Below are 8,800 nucleotides of genomic sequence, written 5' to 3'. Positions count from 1 at the left end.
TCATTATTTTTATCTCTTGTCCTGTCAGGGTAAAAGTTTGTCAGAATTGATGAAGCATCTGCACTTGAAACACCTCTGGTAAGGCTTGGGACCGGTTTCCTGGAATGCTTTCTGCAGGACACAATGGCTGGAAGGCACAGTAGGGGCTTAAATAAACACCACGGGGGGGGGGGGGTGGGCAGAACAAAGAACAGTTACTCACACCTGGTGATAAGCAAAGCAGTTCTCTTGTATTTTTAACAATCTGTCTTCCTGAGTCAGGTCCTGTTGCTGAGGTTTGGGCTAATTTAAAACTCTATCTCTCAGAAGGAAGGAAGGAAGGAAGGAAGGAAGGAAGGAAGGAAGGAAGGAAGGAAGGAAGAAAGAAAGGAAGGAAGGAAAAAGAAGACAAGAAAACCACCTACAGTAGAAGAAAGCACCATCAGTAACAAAACCAAGAAGAGTACAGCAGAAAGCAAGGTAAAAACAACAATACATTCAGACACATAGAAACAAACAATCAAAAAGATGAATTGGCCAGAATGTCCATGAACTCATAGATACATTCAATAGAACAAACTATAATCTATTGGTTAAAAGACCAAGTTGATATAAAGCCCGATTATAGTTAATTTGGTCAATTAAACGATACAAAAATATTCTATCCATTCTCTTGGGCCTCTGAGCTTCTCTCCTGTCCCCTAGCCCCATACTTGATCCTGTCCCCCTCTTCTTCTCCCTCTCCCCCTTCTCACCCAACTCCCTCCCTCCTTCTTCCTCCCTTGAGTATTTCCTTTCCCCCTTCTAAGTGCAGTTGAAACATTCTCACTTGGGCCTTTCTACTTGTTATACTTCTTATGGTCTGTGGGTTGTGTCCTAGGCATTCTATACTTTTTGGCTAAAATTCACTAATCAGTGTGTACATACTATGTACGCTCTTTTGGGTCTGATATATTTTAGCTCCATCCATTTGCCTGCAAAATTCATGATGTCCTCATTTCTAATAGTTGAATAGTATTCCATTGTGTAAATGAACCACATTTTCTGTAACCATTCTTCTTTATAGGGCCATCTGAGTTGTTTCCAGCTTCTGACAATGATAAACAAGGGCTCTATGCACATGCTAGAGCATGTGTCCTTGTGGTATGTTGGGACATCTTTTGGGTATATGCCCAAGAGTGGTATTGTTGTGCCAGTGAAATGTTAGTGATCCCCATAAAACAGACAGCAGCTAATCTGATGCAATTCACAGCAGGGTCTTTATTCTATTTGAGCTAGCTCAAGCTAGCTCTCCAACACACCACCATCATGCAGGATGGTTTTGGTGGGGGGGGGAGCCCCGAATGTCTATCAGGACAAGATTTTGTAGTAAGCAGCAAGCAGGGAGTACATGTGCAAGCATCAAATTGGAAAGCTACTGTGGCCTTTAACGTAATTGGCTGGTGCTGGGAGTCATAAACTTAACTTCTGTTCCCCTCTGCATTGGTGGTCATTAGGCAAGTGGTGGGCTTGTAACCTGAGGGTACAGGTTTGTCGGTGGAATAACCTGGAAACAATGGTCTTGTTTAGGGTGTAACCTGGAAACTCTGGTCTAGTTGGTGATTAGCCTAGAGACTGGAGCTAGGCTTGGGTTTTGTTGGGGGGTGGGGGAGTGGCGCCCTTGAAACCTAATGCTCTGTACCAGCCACTTACCTGATCTTAAATTTAGGTCAGGTTTTCTAAAATGAAGTCTGAACTTAAAAGATTGGCATCTCAGTATAGCTGAGTCTTTGGGTAGAACTATTTCCAATTTTCTGAGAAACTGCTAGATTGATTTCCAGAGTCATTGTACCAGCTTGCAATCCTATCAGCAATCGAGAAGTGTTCCTCTTTCTCCACATCCTCACCAGCATGTGCTATCACTGGAGTTTTTTACCTTATCCATTCTAATCGGTGGGAGGTGAAATCTCAGGGTTGTTTTTATTTGCATTTCTCTAATGGTTAAGACATTAAACATTGGTTTAAGTGCTTCTCAGTCATTTGGGATTCTTCTGTTGTGAATTCTCTGTTTAGCTCTGTACCCCATTTTTAATTGGGTTATTTGGTTTTCTAGAGGTTAACTTGTTGAGTTCTTTATATATTTAAATATTAGCCCTCTGTTAGATGTAGGGTCAGTGAATATTTTTTCCAATCTGTAGGTTACTGATTTGTCCTATTGATGGTGTTTTTTTACCCTACAGAAGCTTTTCAGCTTCATGAGATCTCATTTATCGAATGTTGATCTTAGAAACTGAGCCATTGGTGTTCTGTTCAGGAAATTTCCCTCTGTACCAATGAGTTTGAGGCTCTTTCCCACTTTCTCTTCTATTAGATTAAATATATCTGGTTTTATGTTGAGGCCCTTGATCCACTTGGACTTGAGCTTTGTGCAGGGTGATAAATATGGATCTATTTTCATTATCCTACATACAGACTGCCAGTTAGACCAGCATCCATTTATTGAAGATCTTCCTGTTTTCCACTGTATGTTTTTGGGGGATGAACGGTGATAAGCAGCATCGGGGGATGGGATATGGGGGAGGGGACCCTCTAGAAAGAAAATACCAGATACTCAGAGGTGAGAGATCCTAAGGACTCAATGGGGTTGACCATAGCCAAAATACCCAACATTGGGGAGAGGAAACTCGAAGAGCCCACCTCCAATAGATAGATAGGGCCTCAATCATAGGGACAGTCAAAATTTCTGACCCAGAACTATTCATGTCTAAAAGAACTACAGAAACCAAAATGGAGAAGACACTGAAGGAAAGCCTGATATGCTTACAGATGAAAGCCTGGCATGGCTGTCCCCTGAGAGGCCCTACCAGCAGCTGACTGAGACAGAAGCTGATATGTAGAACCAACCATTGAACTGAAGTCAGGGACTCTTGGGGTTGAATTAGTGGAAGGATTAAAGAAGCTGAAGGAGAGAGCAACCCCATAGGAAAACCAGCAGTCTTAACTTACCCAGACCCAGGGAGCTCCCAGAGACTGAGTCACCATCCAGCAGTATACATGAGCCAGTCAGAGACCCCTGGCACAAATATATAGGGAGAGGTCTGCCTGGTCACGCCTCAGTGGAAGAAGATGTGCTTAATCCCTTAGAGACTTGAGGTCTCAAGGAAGAGGGAGATCTGGTAAAGGAGAACACTTCTAGGGGGAGGAAGAATGGGATGAGGAACTGTGGAAGGGGGACTGAGAAAGGGAGCAAGGATAGGAATATAAATAAATAAAATAATAAAAACAATTCTAGAACTTAAAGAAATGGTCATTCACCAAACAGAAACAGTAATTTTTATGAGAGGAAAGTGCTAGCTCACTAACGAAGACTAACAACTGAGAATATGTCTGACCTCTTATCAACAATATTAGAAGCCAGAAAAGCACAACTGAATGTGAACAATGGCCAACCAACCATGCTATGCATACTAATGTTATCTTTTAAAAATGGTGGAAAAATGGGAACATTTCAAGGGGTTGGGAAGATGGCTCAGTTGATAAGTGAAGTACTTTCTGTGCAACCAGGAGGGCCAAGTTTGAACCCCAGCACTCTGTAAAACTGTTGGGTACAGCAGCACATACCCATGATTCCAGTTGTGAAAAAGCAGAGACAGGAGGATCCCTGGGGCTTTCTGGACAGCTAATCTAGTTGAATCAGTGTGCTTCAAATTCAGTGATAAACTCTTCTTTAAAATTAATGTGAGCAATTGAAGGATACATTCTATAATGACATCTGACTTCCATTTGCTCGTACATATAAAACTGCATATACACCAACACACATTTATGCACACGATATGTATATAGACACTACTTGGACAAAAAGTACATTTCAAGAGAAGTTCAAAATAAGGCAACTCATGACAACTAAGTTAACCTTCCAGAAAGAATTTAACAGAATATTTTACATAGAGTAAGGAGAAAGTCCCATCTAAAAGAGTTTTTCATGAGAAGAATGAATTAAAAATGAATAACCCCAAAGATTCTGCCATGGCTAAGACAGTAAACCAGTATCCCTCTTAAAACTAATAAACAACAATCCATTCAACCAGAAGAACAAAGAAGAAGCAACAGAAAGTGCCAAATCCTTCCAAACAACAACCTTAAACATAATTAGCCTCAAATTCGACTTGAAAGACACAATCTTGCCTAGTGAGCCAAAAGTCAAGATAGACTTATCTGTTAATATCAAGATATACATTTCACTGGTAAAGATACCCACAAACTGAAAAATCTTAATGGGGAGAAAGAAGAAGATAATAGAATACAAGAGACATGACAGCAGGCATGTGTGTGTGTGTGTGTGTGTGTGTGTGTGTGTGTGTGTGTGTATTATTGGTAGGGAAGGTAGGTGATCAGAGGGATGGGGGAGAGAAAGGGGGGAGTACAATACAATAAAGTGTGTAAAAATGTCATAAAACCCATTAATTTTCATGAAAAAATTAAAAATCATAAAATAAGATTAAATTATGTACATATATAATATTTTAAATTTATCATATGACTAGATACCAAATATAAATGGGGAGAAGAAAGAAACATTTTGAGGGTGATGCAAAGAAGGAAGATACATTTTCAAGGACTGGACATTTTTCATGATTTCATATGATTCAAGCAATTTATAGTTATAGAATTTTTAGTAGCAAATATGCTTTATAAGTCAGTTAAATTTATCAGACCAATTTTGGCTTGCTAGATAGATTAACCAAAGCATGAAGTAACCCGAAGCAGAAGAAAGTGAGGTCCAACTAAGTCACAGAACACGTAAACTAAATCAGCATTTCTCTTATGAGCATAATGAGTCTACAATGCAAGTAATTTTTCATTCACTCTCACAATAAAATCTGCTTAAGCAATCAGTTTATTTGAAATTACCTGGTCACAGTCACCCATGCTTATAATTGCTGGGCTTGGGAGGCAAGGTAAGAAGAGTATTGCAAGTTTTAGGACAGACTGGGCTGTCTAGAAAGCTCTGGCTATCCTGGGCTAATGAATAAAACCATCTCTTAGTCTTTCTCTTTTCTCTTTTCTCTTTCACTTTCTCTTTCTTTCTTTTCTCTTCTCTGTCTTTGTCTCTGACTCTGTCTCTGTCTCTCTGTCTCTTGCTATCTTTCTTACACACACACACACACACACACACACACACACACACACACACGGGGGTGGGGAGGAACCCCTGCTTGGGGGAGGGTCTTGAGGCTTTAGAGACTGGCACCACTTCCTGTTCACTCTCAGCTTCCTGAGTATGGATGCACCAGTCAGTTCCCTACTTCAGTTACCATACCTTTCATGGTCCCCTTACTTTAATTGATTGTACAACTCTGTAGCTATAGGACAAAATAAGCCATTTCTCCCTGAAGCTGCTTTTGATAAGATATTTTGCCATAGTAAGAGAAAAGTAAGACATTGACCAAAATGGTATAAAGTACACTTACCTTGAGATTGAATTTTACAACTAAGGGCACCTAGAGTCAAGTTGTATTTTATAAAGGATGTACTGGCTAGGTTCATGCACAAAAATATAAACATTGGTGTCTTCATTCTTGGGACCTGGGAGAGGAATCACTGGGTATGCTAGCTAGTTTTATGTCAACTTGAAACAAGCTAGAGTCACTGGAAATGAGGCAGCCTCAACTGATAAAATGCCTCAACAAGATCAGGCTCCAGGCAAGCCTGTAGGGTGTTTTCTTCATTAGTGATTGATGTGTGAAGGCCTAGCCCATTGTGGGTGGGGCCACACCTAGGCAGGTGGTCCTGGGTTCTATAAGAAAGCAGGCTGAGCTATGTGGAGCAAGTCAGTAAGGAGGACTCTTCCATGGCCTGCGTCTGCCCCTGCCTCCAGGATTCAGCCTTGTTTGAGTTTCTGTCCTGACTTCCTCCGATGACTGTGATCCAGAAGTATAAGCCAAATAAACCCCCTTTCCCCAATGTGCTTTGGTCATGGCATTTCATTGCAGCAATAGAAACCCTAAAATTAAGACATTGGGTAAATGTATCTGCTGCCAGGCCTGACAACCTAAGTTTGATCCCCAGGACTCACATGTTGGAAGGAGAGAACCAACTCCTGCAAGTTGTGTCCTGACTTCTACATCATGTACACTACCACTCATATGCACTCATGTACACCCATAATAAGTAAATTAATTAATTAAATTATAAAAATATCTTCACTCTAGGTACCCAATCATAATTGAATTTTTATGGTTCAGTGTCTCCAGAATGAATTTATGCAATGAGGATTACGAGTGACTTTTTTATGTACTATTTCTTGGATATTAAAATCCTTGCTGAAGAAAGGGAAAGTCGTACCTTTCAAAGTCAATACAATGGTTGGGGAAGAGCCTGGAAAGGAAAACATTACGGAAGAGCTGACCTCTGACTCAGTACATAGAGCAGCAAAGAAAAATGTAAAGCATCACTTCTACAGAGAGCATCAGTCAGTGGATGTGCATGCATGCCTGCTTGTGTGCACGAGTGTGAATGCAATGGAACTGAACTAAAGACAAACAATGGAAACTCCATTTGAACTTTCAACTCCACTTGGCATCTACCTATGCGTTGATTTTTAAAAATTTTCATGTTTCACTTTTGTACTCCGCTGACATTTCCTTAAAACTAGAGTCCACATATTTTGTGGTCATTATTTCTTCATATTTTACCTCCCCGAGTCTTCATCATAGTATTTCCATCTCTGGTGATTGGTAACTGCAGGTATTCAATCATCGGGCAATGAATGAATGTCATTGCTCTTTTCCTCCAGGCAAAAATACAAAGTTGAAGCACAAACCTCCAGCCAGTTAAACGCCCACTGGACACTGGAATACAAAAGTCTTTGCCATTTGGTCTCTCACCAATTCTTCCAACTCCCTGTAGTTTCCCTCTACCTTGTCCCAATGTTTATTCGCCATATTGGCTAAATGGGAAACTCATTTTGTGTTCAGAAGACCTCAGCCTACGACAGAGTGTTTAATATATAGCATGTATGTTTTAGCTTCCGCACCCCTGGAGGCAGCAAGAGTACTCGGAGCAGCAGAGGGGCTGAGGGGTGAGGTGGTGTGGGAGTTTGTGAGCTCGATAAACGAGGAACTTAAATGAAATCAGAGCCTGTTGCTACATCATCTCGGCTCCGTCAGACAGTTCTGTTTCTGAAGACTTTTGAGATTTTGCAGCAGTTGCTTTATGCCGCTGTCTTGGTCTGAGACCAAAATGTTCCCATTTTTATATATTGCTCACTAAGCGCTGGCAGTACCTTCTGAGAGGCAATATGCTGAAATGATTCAAGAGTGCCTACAAGTAAGGCATAGGGCAGGCAGCACCATGTTTGCTGGTGAGATTTTGTGTGCCAAAGGCATTGAAGAATGTGAGTCCCTAAATGGCCACTTGACAAACAATCTCAGGGGATTTATTCATTTCAGAGCCAGTGAGTGTGAGTATTAGTCAGAAAAATCAACACACTCTCTTTTCAGCCAGCACCAGGACTAGCAGATTCTCCATGTGTTAAATGAAAAAGAAATCTTTCATCGGCTCTGCTAAGGGCTGCGTGTTTGAGAACAGCCATTTTTCTTCTGATTCTAATTCTTTCAGACAGATTAAATGTGCGGTCAGGTCTAAAGAGTCTGAATCAGGTGAAGTGATTTCCTTTTTAGCTAGGGAGGCAGGAAGGCAGTCATTCAACCCATCACCAGGATATATTGAAATGGAGCTGAGAAGAAGGGGAACAAATGGGCCACATACGTGACTCCCATTAAAAAACATACTTGTATAACTTGACCCAGGACATGGAAAGTCACATATCAGACAATTGTTTTTGGAAGAGAGAACAGAAACACACTGAAATATTTCTTTACTGAACACTTTCAAGTAAAATATGCCTGAAGCTTGCAGAAAATTCATGATAACATTTGTAATGAAAAGCTCATTCAATATACAGGCTAAGGCTTTGGAAAGCCCTACTGCCTATGCGCCTTCATAGTAAATTGCTACACCAGACACATTTGAATTAATTTGGGACAATTTTCTCATTATTAATAGGGGAAGGAAATTACAGAGTATATTTACCTGTAAGTCATGACATGGATGAGAGCACTTTTGAAAACCCCCAGAACAATGTCTACTGAGTGACAGTCCAGTGACATATGAATTATGCTACATCAACTTTGAAGTCGGCAGAGCTGGGTTTAAGGCCAGAGTCCACTACTGTGTTGTTACTAATAAAAGCACTACTTAAGCTAGTTTAAACAAGAGGAGGGAATTTATTTATTCGTAAAGTTTTAAATCATCTAGGAGAGCCAGGATTCAAGCCAAGCTGAATTCAAAGATTAAATGTTCTCAGGGCTTAATTTTCCTACACATCTTGGTCTTGGCATGATCTGTCTTTCGTGTCATAACTTTACTCCTTAGGAGAGAAATACCTTTGCAGGATCCTCAGATTACATTTCAGCCAAGAAAACCATGGGCTTATAGAACAGAATTTGAAAATGGACCTACAAATTGGGACCTATTATTAGCATTGAGGTAATTCTCAGGGACCAAAGGGTCACTACCCAGCCCTTTACTAAATACATTATGGGTACCTTATTTATCTCATCCAAACCTTATTCAACTGTAAAATAGAATGACAAGATTAACTATTTTCTCATGTGTCTAAGGTGGAAATAAACCAACAGTTTCTAAATCTCTTGGCTGAGAACATAATAAATAATGAGTTGAAAATAAAATTTCAAATGCTGCAGGAAGAGCTAACACAGGAAGTGGGATCCTGATCACAGGGTGGACCTGGTCACTAGAATCAATCGTGTCCCTG

This window comes from Rattus norvegicus, chromosome 18 (assembly GCF_036323735.1).
Source record: "Rattus norvegicus strain BN/NHsdMcwi chromosome 18, GRCr8, whole genome shotgun sequence".
Taxonomy (NCBI): Eukaryota; Metazoa; Chordata; class Mammalia; order Rodentia; family Muridae; genus Rattus; species Rattus norvegicus.
This window is presented reverse-complemented; position numbering follows the sequence as displayed.